This window comes from Passer domesticus, chromosome 10, assembly GCF_036417665.1.
Source record: "Passer domesticus isolate bPasDom1 chromosome 10, bPasDom1.hap1, whole genome shotgun sequence".
Classification (NCBI taxonomy): Eukaryota; Metazoa; Chordata; class Aves; order Passeriformes; family Passeridae; genus Passer; species Passer domesticus.
Window position 1 is genome coordinate 22,606,930 of NC_087483.1, and position 19,198 is coordinate 22,626,127.

General features: G+C 37.6%; 2 long non-coding RNA genes across 9 annotated transcripts in view; both read left to right on the top strand.

Moving 5' to 3' along the window:
• Positions 1-417: 417 nt before the first annotated feature.
• On the top strand, positions 418-16,378 carry LOC135308858 (uncharacterized). Of its 8 annotated transcripts, none has more exons than XR_010369219.1 (7): positions 426-871; positions 1,310-1,422; positions 2,890-3,024; positions 3,924-4,047; positions 7,428-7,499; positions 7,846-11,483; positions 16,104-16,378. It is a non-coding gene; the product is annotated as an uncharacterized LOC135308858 (long non-coding RNA). The 8 variants fall into 8 exon arrangements; XR_010369221.1 differs by lacking the exon at positions 16,104-16,378 and adding an exon at positions 12,484-14,131; XR_010369222.1 differs by lacking the exon at positions 16,104-16,378 and having other exon boundaries at positions 441-871; positions 7,846-9,283; positions 11,294-14,131.
• Positions 16,379-17,761: 1,383 nt separating this feature from the next.
• LOC135309450 (uncharacterized) overlaps positions 17,762-19,198 on the top strand; it is a 36,147-nt gene continuing 34,710 nt past the window's right edge. Inside the window, exon 1 of the long non-coding RNA XR_010369716.1 lies at positions 17,762-17,902. This is a non-coding gene — a long non-coding RNA (uncharacterized LOC135309450). The remainder of the gene's footprint in view (positions 17,903-19,198) is intronic.

Genomic DNA, 19,198 nt, shown 5'->3' on the forward strand with positions numbered 1-19,198 from the left:
CTACACACATTCTTAAGTTCTATGTTTCTATGGAACCTACTTCTCTATGTAAAGTATTCACAGAATTTCATTTATCATTTATGCACAAGCACCACAATTGGCTACTTCATCACAGTTGCTTCTCATCTGGATGTTTTTCTTCTGTCAGGATATGTTTTGATTTGACAGACAAACACCAGAGAATGTAGCAGAAGAAAAGACATCAGATTTGCAGGGAAAATCAATGGGGTTCTGTTCATGTAATTACCCTGTGGTGGAGACATTATGATGATGTTAGGTGGGACTGTTCTACATTTACTGCTTAAATTGATTCTTGATTTCTGTCCTCTGTCTAGGCCATTGCACAAATCATTATCAGTTCATCAAGAAAGTAGTAGAATACAAAAAGATCTTACTGCTTCTGCCATTGTGGTTTTAGAGACTTTAATTCTGTCAGCCATTCTTCACTCTAGAAGAAGGTACTAGACTGTGATTCTCGTACTACAAAGGGTACTGCTGGAGGGTTTAGTGGTGAAAAAGATGGCTCCTGAAAGGGTAGCTGCTATGTCTTATATTGTTAGCTTGGCTGCAACCTGCACTGGGACCTTCTAACTTTTCTGAGCTCCTCTTGTTTCTGATTGTACTCTTTGCATGTTTCAGAGGTGTTGAGCACAAGCTAATCTGGCACAGCTCTATCCCTTACTATGTAAACATTGGCTGCCTGTTGGGACCTCAGCTATAGCCTTGCATAAAGAAGCAGGTAATGTTCAAGTGTGGTTTAAACAGACAGACACGGAGCTGTAGGGCAGCACTCTGCCACGCTTTTCAAGAGCAGCATAAGAAGACCTGAGGTACATGACCTGGCAGCTTGTACCAGACACCAAACAAACAGGTAAGAAAAGAGTGCTCTTGTGGGCTGGTAGGAAGACTTATGAACATGAGGACAAAGTGAGGATGGTGGGAAAGAGATAGGAACAAATGAGCTGGATAAGTGACTTGGAGTAGGGTTGCAGAACACTGTGGAGACACACAATAGTAAGAGTTAGTATAGTTTATGGATCCTAATCCCTGGTGTTCCAGTGAAACCTTCTGGAATATGGGTTCCGGACATGTGTGACTGCAGCCATGGGGGAGCTGTTGATGAGTCAGACAAGATGCAATAAAGCAAGGAAAAAGGGGACTAAAAAAATAAATTGAGAGCTGCATAAAGCTTTTTGACATTCATGATACTTTCATAGCAGTCCTTACTGCCTTTTGGTTCTTTACTGACCTGTGCACTTCTCTGTGTTGTAATTTTCCTGCTGGGTCATATATACCACAATCCCAGCAGAAGCCCACATGCTAGCCGAGATTTGCCATGACATGCACTACTTCTCGAGGACTAATGAAACTTGTACATGGAAATGTGCACGACTATAGGCGATTTATGATGGAGAAAACCAGGTATGCATTGAAGCTTGAACTGTGCTGCTTGAGCCACGTTTTGGCTGAATCCTTTCATTTGGGGTACAAGGATATTGTGTCTGTCTTAGGAACTGAGCACAGGAGAATGGATTGGGCCTGCAGGAGCGTCAGGCTTGTTTGCGTCCTCACTTCTATGGCTCTTTTGCATGTTGGTTGTGTTTTTTGTCGAGGAGAAGGCCATTTCTCAGTTACCCAGCCCCACAGGCCTTGTTTCCCTGCTGTGCTGAGGGTCTTGGCAGCTGCCCTGGGACGCTCCAGGCCCCACACGACACTGGTGGCAGGTGTGAGCCCCACAGACCCCACAGCTCCATGGCCCCACAGACCCCACAGCTCCATGGCCCCACAGACCCCACAGCTCCATGGCCCCACAGACCCCACAGCCCTATGGCTCCACAGACCCCAAAGCTCCATGGCCCCACAGACCCCAAAGCTCCATGGCCCCACAGGCCCCACAGGGCTATGGCCCCACAGACCCCACAGCTCCATGGCCCCACAGGCCCCACAGCTCCATGGCCCCACAGGCCCCACAGGGCTATGGCCCCACAGACCCCACAGCTCCATGGCCCCACAGGCCCCACAGCTGTGTGGCTGCCGCAGGCCTGTGCACGCGGACAGCACATGGAGCACACCTTTATGGCTTTTGGGGACCACACCAAGGGCTGCCAGGTCCTGCTGAGAAGGAAAAGGACAAGCAGGTAGCAGGCATGGGCATGGGTGCAAGCGTGTGGCATCGGTGGCCTTTGTTTTTAGTGGTGTTTGGCCAGCGGGCTGCCATGCCAGTGAGACGGGAATAGTGTCATAGGCAGCCATAGGTGTCACAGCCTCTGTTCCTGACTTACATCCAGAGCTCTTTGTGGGATATTTGTGCCAAAGCTGCCATTTGAGGTAATGGGATTTAATAATAATTTTTCCATGTACATTTGTAGCTGTTTTTACTACATGTAATGTGTCCTAAACACATAATTACTTAATAGCTTCCAAAGGAGCTATTCAAGTTTTTCTTTTCTGTAAATAACACACCTTTTAAAACTATATGAACTCTTAATATAATTTTGGGTCTTTTCTTACATTTCCTTAAAAAAATTGACCTCCCCAGTCAGTATTTACTTGAAGAAGTAAAATAGTTCCATTTTCAGTCGTCCTAATTAGCTTTTTATGTGACCAACTTTGTATTTGCTCATCAGAGATTTGGAGTGTTTTCCAGGGGTGTTTTTCCAGCTCCCTGAAAGTCTTAACAATCTTCAGAGAAAGAAGTAGCTATAAAAAATATTTCAAATGCAGGAGGATTGAAGGATGTGGCAAATTTTACAGTTTTCCTGTTCAGTACATGTACAATACTGAACACTAGTGAGGGAAAAATCATGATCAACTCAAACTTCAGGAGCAGAGTAAGGGAGGTGAGCTGTCACCTTCCAGTGTTAATCCCTTCACTGCCTTTGTTTTCAGCCTCCCTTAATACTTGCCTCTTCTGCAGCTCTCCAAATTTCTTAGAAGCCTCTTTGTTCCTCCTGCCTCTTCAAGCAAGAGCAGCAGATGTTTCCTGTCTGTTTCTGGAAGGCGGAGAGCTTTGGGTTAGAAATGGTAAAAACTTTGTTCTGTTCTGCTTATGAGTGAGACAGTGGGTGAAAAAACAAACTAGGACCCTGTTCTTGAATGCTGAACATGTAAAAAGGGGGCAGAATTAACTGGTCTCACTTCTAGGAAAATATATAATTAAGTTTAGAAATATGTAAATAATTTATTGCTTAAACACAAATTATATCTTTTTTGTTTTAGTAAGTTTTGTGACAGAAGTCATAAAGGGTTTGTCACATTAAAACTCAGTTTAGCATTACACCACAAAAAGTCAGGTGAAACACTCTTCTTTTGAATAAGGGCTCTAAATTTTCTCTCAATGTTCATGACTTTTCTCATACTTTAGAAACAGACTAGTTTTAAAGTTGAGCACCAAAAATTGTAAGAAGATTGTAGATTTCAGAACCAGAGCATGCAAGCAGTTGTGAAGGATTACAACAATTTAAAAAAAATTAATAGTTATCTAAGTTATTAAAAAATTAACACCAACCCTCCCCCCTGACTTGGCATGTCAAATATAAACAGTTTGCAATCTGAATGTTTAAAGACTGGTGTGTGCATGCAAAATGTGATTTGTTTTTCAAGTGCAGTGTTCAGTACGTATTAGTGATCCCTGCAATTTAAACTGACATTTCTCTTTGAGTATATTTTAACCTGTGCTTAATCTGAGGAACACTTGAAGTAGCATAACTGGAAAATGCTACAGAGGCCAAAAATTTTCTATTCTTTTCTCATTTAGTTTCTGTTTGACAGCACACTTTTTGATATGTCCATTTAGTGTGTGCAGATTACTTGTGTGTAGCAGGCAAATGAAATATGAATGTACAATCCCAAGACTTCAAAATGTATTTGAGGATTGTGAGGTAATGTGGGGATTTGTTGTTTATCATTGCTTGTTGACTTAGATCCCTATTTATTGAAGCATGGAAGTTTGGTATGTGCTAAGGAAGAAAAATGGAAAGGTCCAAGACAAGCTACAAACAAGTACCTGAGCTGGGAGTACAAACTTTCCTGATTCTCTTCAGCCAGGTAAGCATAAATACTTGCAGGAAACTGTTAAACTTTTTAGTTCTATTCTCTCTCATTCTTTTCATTTCAAGAAGGACTACAGAAGCATGCTAATGGCAATCTTAAACATCTACACAGTTACTTCATTTGATCTCAAGGATTGTGGTGGAATCTTATCCCCCTGGATGTTTAGGAGCTGCAGAATTTTATTCAAGGTGTTTATTAATTTGAGACAGCTGCTTTAATGGAAGCATCTGCCACATTTGGATCACAAGCGCACTGTTTCTGACAGTCGTCTCTCTGTCTTAATATTTTATTTCTCTATCTCTTCTCTGTTATTTATTTCTCCTAACTTTTATCTCTCAAGAGCCCTGTCTTTTCTCTCTCCCTGTTGTAGAAAACATAAACAGGATATTGTTTTAGCCTTTCTGAGCAATTTTTAGTTCTTACACATAAAAAAAACTTTGTACAGTGCATTATTGACTTTTGCTAGATTCCTTTTGATAATATTTCTGCTGTTACCATCTACAACTTCAAATTCTGGAGCAGTTGTCCTTCCATTTTAAAAGACTTTTGAACATCAGAATATGACATGATCATGTGACCATATTTGAGAATATCATGGTTCAGATTTTGGGATTTGGTCTACTGAAAAACCAAGTGTCATCTGTGAAAAATCAGAATTCATCTCAGGCCAAGCTTGGCTCTCTCAGTATTCAGCTGTACAAAATGGCCATTCATTTGAAAATTGTGCCCACCTGTAAAAAAAGAGATGGCTTTGACTGCTACAAACTTTATGGCTGGAAATCTGTTAAATAAATAATGCTGCATAGAGGAGCAGAGGAGTACTGGGTACAAAGGCAGTACCCAAAATCTGTGAGCTACCAGATTAGAGATCTGCTAATTATTGTTGCAGACTGTTTCTGAAACTATAAAAGTACAATTAAAGGTATGGCAAGCAAATAATAGCTTTAGTACTCTTTATGGAAGTAAAATATTGCTGAAATGGAGGCTTCTATATCCACATAGAAGAGAAGGAAAAATCAGGAAAATACAGAAGGATACCAAAATTCTTAGTTCAGTTTGAAGGAAATCATACAAGAATCCTAGGCTTCCCTGATAGAAAGAAGGAAAAAAAGTTTCCTTTCCAAAATAATGTTATGTGGTTATTTAGAAAGAAAAATAAAGTAATTTTGTCTATAATTTTGAATTTCTTACATAATAGGGTTTTTTTGGTCTTCAATTTTTTTCATCCTGTCTCCATCTTAGATATCTTAGATATCTTAGATATCTTAGATATCTTAGATATCTTAGATTCAATTATGTTCCGACTTCCTCATATTCAGTTTGGCCTTGCTGGAAAGAAGTTAAATGGCATGGTCAGCCCACACATCTATTACAGAGATTCACTTAGACTGGAATAGAGGCAAGTAGGAAAAATTTTCTAACTAAACCTTTTTGGGACATAACATAATGGACTTTGAAATAAAAGGTGGAGCTTCCTAAAAAATGGTGTTTCTTTCAAGACCACTGATGGAGGGGAATGCTCATATTACAAGAGAAAAAATGTGGCAGCTTTGGCAGCAGAAACGGAGAAAAGAAGCTGACAGAAACAAATTGCTAGATGAAATAAAAAATATTTGGCAAAGAAGCAGAGGAACACAGATTCTGAAAGAGCCCTCAAACAGCTTACTATCCTTAGAGGCCAATTAAACCTGAATCAGTCAGGAAAGACAGAAAGAGTCCTCCACAAGCTTAATGAAAATTTATATCAGGCAAAATAAAGCCCGGAGATTATTGTCATATAAGGTGTAGAATACTAAGGGAAACAAGATAGCTTGGCTATTAATGATACCAGAGTGGTATTTACATTTAAAACAAAATACATTTGTAAGGTCTTTGAAGATTTTCTGTGTCCATCTGTATGCTAACAAAAAATCAGCTCCAGCTGACAAAATATTTTATGTAATGAAGCAAATATGCCCCCCAGGTTCCAGCTGCCCAAATCACCATTTGAAGCTGAGTAAGAAAGAAATTAGAAAACATCTTCAGAAAATTGCTAGCTAGCCTAGAGATTGCGTCTTTTAAATACTTCTAAACACCTTTCTTGACAACTTGTAAAGACTGGTGGGCTTTTGCTTTTGGTCATTGATATATTGCTTAGCAAGAGCTGGCTAAAGCATCTCTGTTAAATGTCATTTTCGTACATTACAGTAGAAGGATATAATCACTGACAAAGGCACAGGTTAGAGTAAGGTCACCAGTTACTCAAAAAAATAGATAAAGTTATGTCTCTTGCCCTGTGTCCCTGCCTCTTGGATCTCATTTAGAGGTGTGGCAATTGAAGGCTATTTTACTGGCATACCACTTTATATAAAAAGAAGCTTAAGTAGGAAAATTGTGTTTTCATTTTCCCTATAAGTCTCCCTAAAGTGTCAAATACAAAAATAAATTGGAGAGACTTGTAATTCAGAGTTAAAATCAATACTTCTCAAATTTCCACTCTTCAGACATAATTTTAGCATCTTTAAATGAAGCATATACCAAACCTCTTGTAACTGCCATCTTAGCTGTCTTGAAAGTCAGTTGTGCTCTGGGTTGATAGACACTACTGGCTCTCTTCTTTCACAGGGTGCTCGTATCGTAGTGAAAAGTTTCAGATGGGACTCTGAATTTAGAAAAATTAAGAGGCAAGACCTAAACCCCCCAAATTACAAAAGGCAAAAGGAACCAAGAAGTAATTTATATTTGATCTAGAAAGAAACATCCAAATTATAATACATAGCTCATTGTTTAGCTTTCTTAAGGGCAGAGAAAAACCACTGGGCTCAGTAGTGAAGATTAGTCCTCATCCACAGGATTTTTGTTGTTTGCAGAGGATTTCCCATATTTGCCTTCAGAATTCAACTGCAAAATCAGTGAAATCAAAATAAGGCTTTCTTTTGTTTTTAGAAAGAAACTGTAGGGTATTTTCCATGACTTTGTTCTCATGATGACCAGTAACACATAGCAACAGTACTAAGACTGTATCTGCTTTTTGAACATTTACCAAAGCAGCAGTTTTCCTACAGAACTAGATTAAGGGTGCTTATATCCATATATATGTGAAAAGTATGGAAAGAGTATATATATAAAAACTTGGGTGGCAAGGAATAATTTTGTTCCTGAGATATAAATTTGAAATGGAAATTCTTAAGGCCTGTTTATAATTTATTTTTATATTCTCATTAGAATTAAAATACCAAGTGATTGCAAAATATTCAGATCCAGAAGAGACCGTTATTTTTATCTTATTCACCCCTCCAGAATTCCCATGCTTGAATTCAAAGAAAGAAGATCCCAATTTGGGGCTTTTTTATTTTTTTCACTCTGCAATCTAAATAGTTCACCTTTTCTCTTAGGCCTCATCACAGAGTTACATGGAGACCATGACATGAAAGTCCTTTGGAAAAGCAAAGATGCAGAGGAAGACAGTGAGTATTTAGTAAAGGGAAGCAAGGGTTAAGGCCTGGGAGTGCAGAACAGCTGGAATATGTTAGTTTTACAGGAAGTCAGCCTGGAGAGGGAGTGTGAACTGCCAGCAGGTGGCTGGGAATGGCTGGATAAGGACGTGGTGGGACTGGAAGAGAGCTCTGCCTCTTACTGAGACGACTCAGCCAATTTCAGCCTGTTTTTCTTTGTAACAGGGGACTTTTGTCAAAGCCCATTACAGTAAATTTAGCATTTCATTTAAATATAACAGGTCCTGGATGTAACCCTGCTTGTTTTGACAGTTTTTGTTTGCTCTGCTTCTTAAAGCTTTACCTTGTTCTTTCTCAGGTGAGGAAGAAAAAGCTGGTTGATTGTTACACAGGCTTCAAAGGGTGAGACACTCACGTGCCCTGGAGAAACTGCCTCCAAGTCAAGCAGACACTGTTTTGTTAAGAGAAGCTGCAGCAGACAAGTGTGGGAAGAAGGGTCTGCTGGGGTTTCTCTCCCTTCTGCAGCAAGGGAAGTTATGCTGACAGAGACAGCTGCTCTTACCACAGTGATGCTTTGCTGTGGTTTGCAGTACTGGTCTATGTCCTCCAGAAGTCCTAGTCATAAAATGGGCTTTGCTGTGGGTGGCACTGTACAAACACAAGAAGCTGGCCCTGCTCCAAAGACCTTGCAGTGTAGGTGTAACCAGGAAGCAGAAGACCCAATGGAAGTGCAGATCTGGGAGCATAGCACAGCAGTTTTCTCAGCATTTAACTGACACAGTGTTAAAAAAATAAAAAAAAACCACCAAAAAAACCCAAAAACAAAAAAAACACCGCCCCAAAACAAAACGAAAGAAAAACAAAAACCAAAACCAACCAACTAACCAAAAAAACTCACAAAGAAAGTTTGAAGGAAGGATTTGAAGATAACATGATCCTGCACAATTATTTCTGAAAAACTCCTCCTGAGCATGAAGAGCAGTGTAGCTAAGATATATGTGTTACTATTTCACCATCTAACAGGATGACATTTGGCAAAATTAGAAGAGACCAAGATGGTAAGAGCTTGGAGAAGACTTTTATCTATATGGATAGTTGGGAAAAACTTTATGCACTAAGCATCAAGGCTCTGTAATTTTTATATACAGCTATTAGAGGACCTATAGGGAAGTCTAAGCTGAAGATATCTGAAATACTTGTTTGAGGAATTAGCAAGAAGGCTGTATTATGACAGGGGACCTTGTGCAAGGTTAACTTGGAGAGAGAGAAGAGTGAGGATAGTAACATCTTTGTTTCAGCCACAATGATATTCAGCTAGTGATCCAGAGAGTGCTGTCAGAGAAAGGATGAGCATGTATGTACTGAAGGATGCAGGTGTTAGGGAACTGAAGTACTTTGTGTTGACCTGTGTACATTAGAGGGATTTATTTTTGAAGTCAAAAGAGGTAATATCTGGGGCTGGAGAAAAACAACCAAAGACAGAGTCCCAAAGAAGTTGCAGTGTAGGTGTAAGATTAGAGACTTCAGATGCAGACAGAGGAGCACAAGGAAACAAAACACCTGACAGAAATCTGGAAACTGGAGGTCATAATCACAGGAATTTATCCATAGAGTCCTTACAAAGGCTGGCAGATATTAGAAATAAAAGATAATGTTAAATCCCAGTCAAGAAAGACCAGTGCATCATGAATAGTGTTGCTGACTTTTGAGGTCAACTCAGATGGTGTATCTCAGAAAAAATTCAGACAGAAGAGATGGAAGCAAATTTAGAAAGTACATACCAGCATCATACAAAGGTGAGCATATTGAGAGTTGGTGGTAGTTAGGAAAATGTTCTATAAAGAATATAAGAAGGCTTTTTACAAACAGAATATCATAACATTTGAAGGAACAAACTGCAGCCAGAAATCCAATTCTCTCATAAATCAAATACTCATCACCAAAGTGGTCTTCTGTATATCGTTACATGGCTATACCCTTGTTGGTAAATTTTGTTATGCCTTTCTTACATTTCCAGAGTTGTATGTAAAATGTTCAGATTTTTGCCAAGACTCAGCACTTATTAATCTTGGTGTTTTGCTAATAATAAATCCACTTTTTCCCACCTTATTCTTATAAGTGGACAAAAGCAATTACTTCTGAGAATTTACAGAGGTGTTAAATAGAAAGTATGGTTGAGAATTAATAGTTGTTTTCATTACAACTACCCATAATTTTTATTCCAGGATGTGTTTAATTGAAGCAATAGCACTGTACTCCAATGAACTGTACTAATCCAGTAGAGGCATTGGCTATCTAATATTTTAAGAAAACATGCAATACAGATTGCTTTCTAAGAGAAAAACCCAGTGACCTGTTACAAAATAATTTTGACAAATACAAAATGATAAACTGCTTGGCACTTCTTATCAGGCAAACTACTGCTTTAAACTCATGTATGGATAATGAAGTCACAGTCTGCACAGGAGCTTTCTTGACAGTAAGATAATAAATACTGACATGGATAAATTGTCATGAGTTGAACAAAAAAATCCCTGTCAAATTATCATTTTGATAAGGATGGTGCATTTGATTATAATGAAAACAAATGTGCTGGTGGCTCCTTGCAGCAGTAATTTTGCTGTCCAAGATGACAGAGTTAGTTCTGAGAAACTTTTTAATTGTTTTATCCACATAATGGCAAACTGATCACTTTCATGTCACTGGGCAAGGAAATAATCTTGACAACAAAAGCTAGATTTCATACCAGAGGTACCACTTTAATTCTTTATTTGTGGCAGCACAAATGAAAATAGTTGTATAGCATGATGACTGGCACAGTGGGATCCACATTGTCCATGTCTTTGAGCTGGATAGGAGCAGATACAGAGAGTATGTACAGATACATGACGTGTGTTTAACACAAAAATGTCTGCAGCACCCCTAATAGTGTGGCTATCTAAAATATTTTCCTTGAGCTGCTCAGAGGGTCTGCAAATGATACCTGGTTTCACTGTAGTTCACCAGAATTGCCCCCAGTGTCTCAGCAGGTGTTTGTTACATTCTTCACTGCCACCTATCTCCATGGCCACTATGGATGCAGTTGTAATAGTTAGAGCTTCATTCCCAAATTATCAATCTTCCAGAGTTAATCAAGTGGGAAGTAAAAATGGCTGAATGATGGTGCCACATCAAGATTTTGTGTGCTCTTTGAAACAGAAGCAGATTTGACTGAATATTTGTTTAATAACTTAATTAGATCTGGTTAAATCTTTACTTTGAGGGTTGCACTGGGTGACCCTAAGCTCAGAGCATGAAACATGAAAGCAAATTGTGTCTGTCTTGGATTTTTGTGGGCAGCACTACATCAAATAAAGAGCAGTGGCTTGAAGGGCATAACCTATTGATCATTCACCTGAACGAGATTAAACTAAACAGATTGAACTAAATTATTTAATTGTAATTTTTAAATCAAAGTTACGAATTTGAAACTTAATGGTGGTCATGCAGTTCATAAAAATGATAAGAATCAAATTACCCTAGTTCCAAAAACTAATGTTAAAAATCAAGGTACCTAAGTGGCATGTGTTTTTTTATACGCTGCATACTATTTGGAAAACACAGGAATATATTTTGGATTGCATGTATAGAGAAAAATTTTGTTTGATACCTTATTTCACTGAATATTTCAGATAATTTTCTCAAAACCACAGTTGATTATATTTATGTTTGTATATTTATATTAATTTATATCCATTTATATATAATTTATATTAATTTAATTTCAAAAAGTGCTTTGCTTATGCTACACCTTTGTTTGGTTTTAGTAATATCAGCAGATGAAGAGACTGACCAATTTCTTTGTCATTTGGCATGTTACATTGCTACTGAAACTTTTCAACACTGAACATTTCACTGATTCCCTTTTCTCTGCCATCTGTCTGATCTGGCCTCTTTCCAAATAATGCTGCTTTCCCAATGGACATGGTTGTCCTGGTACAAGAGTTTTCAGTCAGGGTAAGGAAAATTCACATTCTTTTCTGTTGCTTCTTTGATATTGCATATAAATATTGAATGGCCATATAAACTGTACAGTTTGTAGATTCTAAGATGCATGCTAAAAATATCTGTTTGTCACAAACTCTGACTTGTGCTGTATTTTATTGAAAACCTGACTCTGTTAAAAATATTTGGTTTTCTTTCTTTATGTTCTGTGTAAGTTTGCTTATTTTGACAATTACTTTATTACAGTACCTGAAGAACCAATGTTTTGAAGTTTGGTTGGCTGGTTAAAAAATGCAAAGTTCCAGATTACACACAGCATTGCAGAAATGTTAATTCAGCATTTTGGAAATAGTTGTCTTCTTTTAGAAGTTCAACACGAAATGTCTTAGGAAAGATAGTCTACTTTAGAAGCTGAGCACTTAGGCATGTACCATTTAATAGACTGTCAAGTTGGGCACAAAATCACTAATATCTTCTTGACCAATATCTTAGGAGGTCTAGATTTATTTAAATTATGTGTTGTGGTTATATATTGATTATGGTATTATATCATATCTAAGGACACCAACAGAGAAATTACATCCTACAGATCTAAAAAATGCAATGCATCATTAAAAATACATATGAGGAAGCATTGTATTTTTATGTGCACAAGTGCATTAACTGTTGAAAAGGCAGAGAGGTTTCGTTTCACCTTCTTCCCTTACGCTAGAATCACTTTCATGCTAGTAATTAAACAGTGTGTTTTACCGTGAGCAGTTGTAATAAAATCTACCAGACACTGACAACTTCTTTTAGGAGGAGCATATCACATTATATTTTGAACTATGTGGATTATCTCTGAAGAGTGTTAGAATTTATTGTTGGACAGTTAACTCTGGGTATACCAGAATACATTTCACAAGCTTCACTTTTTCTTTAAGAGAGAGAAATGTCTTAGGTTACCTGTAGTCCTGGTTTCAAGAAGAGATTTTCATCCATTCAACTGAAAGAGTGAACCTTTGGCTTTCAGGATCTGTTGCTGTGTCAGTCACTTCCAGCTCCTGACTAGGATCTTGAAACAGCTGTCTTCTCTGGCAGGGAGCTGCAGGGCCAGCACTGAGCCCTGGCTGCTGGGACAGCACGCTGTGACTTCACTCCTTGGTTTGACAATACACACGGAGGGCAGCTGAAAGGTGTCAGCACTATTTAAGTCTCCCCTAGGCCATAACTTGAACACTTGCATTTCATTTATATAAAGGCCCTTTTCCAGCTCCCTGGCAGTACAAATGTTGCATTCCCTTACCCTGTTCTGAACTGCAAGTGTGGGAGTAGTGAGTGTAAGCATGTCTTCATCTTTTGACCTGTGCTGATACACTGAAAGACTGACTGGTAACTGGCAAAAAAGGAGAGTCAGGAATCTCTGAAATCAAGGCAGCCAAGGACAGCAATTTCATTCCAAAGGCAGATTCCAAAATTGATAAAACTGACATGTTAAAAAACTTCTACTGAAGTTTCTACCTTAATAATTTAAAAAGTCTCCCAAGATAAATAGAAAACATTAATTTTCTAGGTTTCATGTGGCATTTCAGAAAGTGTATTTTCTACTTCAGTGTAGGTTTCTATTACAAGAAAGCTCTTTCTATCTTTTGGGGGCTACCAAGTTCAGCACATAAAACAATTGTTTTTTAGTTTATTTATACGTTTATAATTTTTCTAGTGTTGCTGTGAGTTTTTATTACACTATTTGAAAGTTCTCCAGTGATCAGCATTCAATGCAATCGTCTGGAATTGTGTCTGGATTCCATTTTGTGCAATTATGATATTGGTTTACCATATTTTCTTTACTAAGCAGACACTCAGCACTCATAGTGCAGGGTGTAGCTTTATAACCAGTTATTACTCTGGTAAGCTATTTTTAAAAAACCCACTAGACTTTAACTTGCATGAAAACAAACATATTCTCATGTAAATTCCTGAAGAGAAAACTGACAGATTAACAAGTATGAAAACAGGGAGTCTGCTCTCTTCACCAAAGTTTGCCCAAACGCTGGGAAGCAGCTGAACTACTGGATAATATTAATACCTTGTTTTTACTGTGAAACAGATGTATGCTGCCAGATCTTTTTCCTGTGGGGAAAAAAAGAATACAAAACAACAACAAACACACTGACCCTCTTCACATCCCAAACGTAGCATGTTATATATGATAGATATAAATAGAGTGTGATTGTTTTCAAATGTCAGCTAGCAAATTTCCCATCAGTTCTTGTGAGCTGAGGCTCAGCCCTTCTATTTAATGAAAGATTCACTGTTACTTAATTATATGCATGTTGTCAGAAAACAGTTTTTCTGATCAGAACATAGAAATCAGATTGTGATGTTAAGGATATTGTTTTGTTGCAGATAGTGTTTTTTGGATTAAAACTGTTGACCCTGAGCCCTGTTTTGACTCAGTTGTTAAAAATAGAAAATAGACTTATGCGTGGAATTTATTTTAAAGTATTGTGATTTTTTTTTTTAAGAGACAGAGATGTTTGGAGAGGGCAAAATCTGGATAATAGTATTTTTGTAACAAATGAAAAATGTTTGCTACTGCTTGTTGCTTTTTTAGACTCTTAATTTCCACATTAATCTGAGAATTGATTAATCTGTAGCATTAGATATATATCTATTAGATATAGATATATATGTATGTACCCTTTGCATCAGGGTATTCTCCTAGTAGAGATGTGCTGCATGGCAGCTTTAATAACAGCCCCAAGACTGTTGTCTGAATGGTCTTGTCTCCCTGTTCTCTCTCTTGCCATGCCAGCATCACTGTAGTTGGAGCTCTCTGGAGCACAGCTGCAGCATGGCCCACGGTGTCTCTGCCTCCCATGTTCGTTGTTGCCCCTCCATGGCAACAATTCGAGGTGCCTCAGTAAAGCTGGCATGTGTCCTAAAATCTGGTCATACGACTGAGCCCATGCTAAATAATGTAACTTTCCATGAATGCCTCCTTCAAAGCCAGTAGGAGCACTCAGAGAGGCTAAAGCTTGGCATGTGGGTCAGCAATTTTAGTATGTCTTCCTCTTTTGGAAATGGCTATGTGGATTTGTACTTCCAAATGCTGTGAAAAGGAAGCCCCTCCCACATCTAGAGCCATCCACAAAAATATTCTGGATAGCAAAGACAGCACAACATGTCAGTCATGCTATCCTTGCGCTACTCAGACATCTGTGAAAATTTCATGCTTCTGTGAGCAGATTCTCCAAAGGGCTGAATTTGGCTGCGTGTCTTTGAGTGCATACTTCCATTTTCCCTTCTGTGCCTGTCTGTTGTATGTTTTTAGTTGTCCTTGGTATTTGGGAAAAAAAAAGAAAAAGCACATATTAAATAAAATATATAAATAACAGGAGACAGCAGGCTTAAAATGGCAAAAAGCAAAAAAACCAGACTAGCTGTAAACCTGGAAATACTGTTCCCAACTCCTAGTGCGTGCAGGAAATGCAGCACATATGGCACATGGAATCACCTGGAGCTAGGCCTCTCTGTTGCACCTTGGCACAGGAGAGCAGGAACAAAGCAGAGATGCAGACTGTAACCCTTAGTGGCCTGGTGTCTGGTGAGGATCAGCTTAAGCCTGTTCTTGTACTTGCCTTCCAGTTCACAAATATGAGATGTTAAAAATAGGATCATTACGATCATTACCGAATGATCCCTTTTGTACTTAAATGCACTAGATATCAGTGCATTTTTGTTGATTAGAATCTTTAAATATAATTCTTTCTAGTGTGTAGGAAATACATATGAATGTAATTGTACCCTTTCTTATAGAAAAGTTGGATTTTATTATAATGACACTTCATTTATGATGCTCCTTGAAAAAGCTGTTTCTGATATTATGCTTTTAAGTGAGCTTCTCAGTGTTCCTTACAATCATTAATGAATCAGACGTTAGATAAAGACAGTGTAGGTATGGCAGCATATCATTATACAGGGGAGTAGAGTGAAGCATAAGGATGTAAATATTTACTACATCTTGCACAATGTTGAGGAAAAGATAGCTCTAAGGGTAGGATGATGTTTTTTACTGTTCACAGTGAACTCATCATAAAAAGAACCCTTAAAAAATTCAAACATTTCCTAACTTTTGCTCATTATGGGCAAAGGATTTTGTCTAGAAAGGAATAAAAGAAAAGGAAAAAAGTCTGATATTGAGTATTTGTTCTGGTTTGGGTTTTTTTAAAATTTTATTTTCTTGAAAAGGCTTCTTTTTTTTCTTTCTTTGGTTTTGGGTTATTTGGTATTTTTTGCCATTTTTCTTTTATTTGAAAAAAGAAAGATAAAAATCTTCAGAATGATAGAAAATATTTGTATATTGATGCCAATCCATAGGATTTTGTTCATACAAGAGAGTGTCTTTAAACCCCCAAAAGCTGCTACTTCTATCTCCCTTTCTGCTATAGAAATTTATTTCCTTCATTCAGCTTACTCTACCACAGATCATCTTGATGCCACTGTGTGCCCTGTTATACTAATGCATGTGCATCTCTGCTCAGTTTGTCTGTCAAAACTTAAAGGTTTTTCTGTATTTCATGCATTTCTAGAACAAAATGGGTATTAATTGTCATGCATCAATCAAAACTTTTTATTTTTTTTTTTCCACAGGGGCATCTTTACTGTCACAGGCTGATATTATACAGTTACATGATTAACTGGAATCTTATGTTTAGAAATTGAGAAGTGCCGAGATTTTAAACTTGTGAGTATAATTACATATATTTTTAGAAATTGAAATGAGCTTATGCAGAGATTTTCAAAATAGACCTAGAAGAAGGAACAGAAAATGTCCAGCAAAGTGTATGCATTCAGAAGTTTTAAGAACATTTGTTATATTTAAAAGACAAGAGTTACTTGGAACCCTAGAAAAGGCGGCAGCTGTTACCCAGTGGAACTTTTCTTCTGAACTAGTATTTTCTGTTTAATAAAACTTCTGAAATGTTGCTGTATACTGAGATAATATATTTAAGCTGTATAAACAATTAAATACAATTTTATGTCTTGTATTTTTCAAAAAGTAGTGGACTTAGGAACATAGCTTAGTCTATGATGCAAGAATTGTCAGAAAAACAATGTGCATGTTCACTTGAGACAAGGAAAGCTAGAATGTTCTGGCTGTAATTAGCAGTTATTGGGGAGAAGGATTCTGCTTTTCAAAATTGTTTGTTTGCAGTAGTTGAAATTTGATTAATGAAAATTATCCCTTTATGGTATTGTGGCTGTTTGAAAAAAGTGGCTTTAATACAGTGGATTTAATACAGTGGAAAGAACATTGAACTATAAGCCTGTGAATGAAGCTGTCTCTCCCTGTGCAGACTGATTTTAACAGCCACGGGTTCCGAGCTCTGCACAAATGTTTCAGGCCAAAAGTTTTACAGCAGTTTTTGTCCCTTTTCTCCTCAGTTTATATATGCTGTTACAATATAAGGGTTTTGGATCAAAGCTGAATTGCATTTGACTGCCCTGAAGCAGAGAGCAGAAGAGCTTGCATCTTGAAATTAAATGCAGTGGGATTTTCAGTGAAGGTGAAGACTTAAATTCTTGAGTCTGACCCTAACTGTTGCAGTCTCACTTTGGTGTCTGCACTAATTTTAACCTGGTGCCAAGTAATCCTCTCTTCAGGATAAGTCATACCCTCTCAGGTTTGCATTTTATAGTATTCACCTATTTTTTCTTTTTGTATTTATTACAATTAGATTTACATGTTTTAAATGTGTTGGGGGTTGTCTGAATTAGGAAAATGAGTTTTGATGGCTTAACAGAAGAAAAGGAAGTGAAGAACAACAGATTTATTGAAATTTCCAACCTGAAATCCCAGGGATGGGGTGGGGGGAAAAATTCTCAGAGATGGCACTCTGAAGGGGACAAATAGGGGAGAAATGTGTGATTTAAAATACCCGCAGATTCCTAACTGAGTGCTCTGGTTTTTATATGTAGGAGATACAAGAAGCTGCCAACACTAGTGCTCCTTTAGAAACAGGATTTGTGGAAATAAAGACGTTTTAGTGAGCCTAAACTCTTTTCAAAGTAGGCAGTTACTTTTTGGTTGTCTCAATCTGCATTTTTAGCACACCTATTTATTGGGTAAAAAACCCAGAAACATCTTTCAGTGTTAGTGGCACATGAATGAATGAAGCCACTGAGAGTTACCAAAAGCACTTTTGCTGAAGCAGCCAAAATTAAACATCTTATAGGTAAAAGAGGATAGCAGCAGCTTTCATGTCTCAAACTCTTTTGCTGTTGGCTAAAGATTTTCACACCAGCTACTCATCTCAGCTGAAGAAAACAGCACTTGGGAGTCAGAGATCAAAAGTGTTCAGTGAAGACCTTTATTAATGAGGGAAGAGTTTCATTGGAGTTGGAAGGCAAACACAGAAAAGTAAACACAGCCCACTGGATTACCACAGGTTAGAAAATACAAATGCTATCATATTCCCACAGAGCTCTTTGTGCAGAAGCAGCTGTTATGTTCAATGCATTGTGTTATTTTATTATGATCACATTTTTCTGAGTTATCTGCCTTTTTTCATTTTTAGTGTGCTTTACTTAAAAAAGTTGTTTGAACTTAGTGAATAATAACACTGAAAGACATCAAAGTTTTAGAAAAGTATGGAAAAAAGGTGTTACAATTTAGATGAATCAGTTATTATTAAGGTGTTTTGGGATCTGCTGGTTTGGCTTCTAATGTGCATTCAGAACACCATCTTGTGGCCTAAGTTTCCAGTAATGTGTTGCAGTTGTGTACTATTTTCCTACCTCTCACAACAGTGCTGAGAATTGAGATACTTCTAATTCCCATGAACGTTGTGGCAAAACTCCCACTGAGTTTATAGAAGGGAGAGGAAGGGTCATTTGTGGCTTTTGTGAAGTGCAATGAGATACTGATGAAAGACATGTATCAACCTGAAATGCTTTTGTTCATTACACATGGAGCAATCCCTGAACAAAGAGAGAGAATATAAATCAAGTATTTATGTAACATCACGGTGCTAAATTTTAGGTGGCATATTGTAAGTAAAAAACTGGCTTTCTGCTAGGCTATTGACCTTTTGTTCTTTTCCGCTTGTCTTTTTAAACTTTCTGTTGTTTCTTTCTATTCATGCAAAATTGTCAACTTGTAAATACTTCCCTATTGACAAGATACACTTATGTCAGTAGTGTTGGCATAAAAAGTTAATCTAATGTGGACAAGCATTTCTGAACTATTCTAAAATAACTCTTTTCTGACTATTCACACTATGGGCTAGCTGATTAATTCTAATAATTCATAGACAGAAAGTTCTTAGTACTTTTGCAGAGCAGTTGAGATGAGAGGCTGGTATTTTGCATATGCTCTCACTGTCCTTGAAGCATTTCATTTGGTGTGTCTTGTTTGGGAGCTCTGTAAGATGGAGAAAAGCAGAATTGTTCCTCAAAGAAAAGGATAATGCAGTTTTCAAGCATTACTTGTTCAAATTTCATCTCAATATAAGATGATATACAAGGATAAATGAAGGAGATGAGGTAAAAGATTTATAACTGAAATAATACCAGCACACTTACTTTTACCTGTACCAGACTCTGACATACTTTAATAATTTGGGCTTAACTTCTTGTATGTGGATGGGTGGAATGTAGGAAAATAGAGATAGTGATGAAGGTGATCTCACTCCTAAGGAGTTACAGATGTGCTAATTATCAAGAATTAGGAACAGGTCACAGCC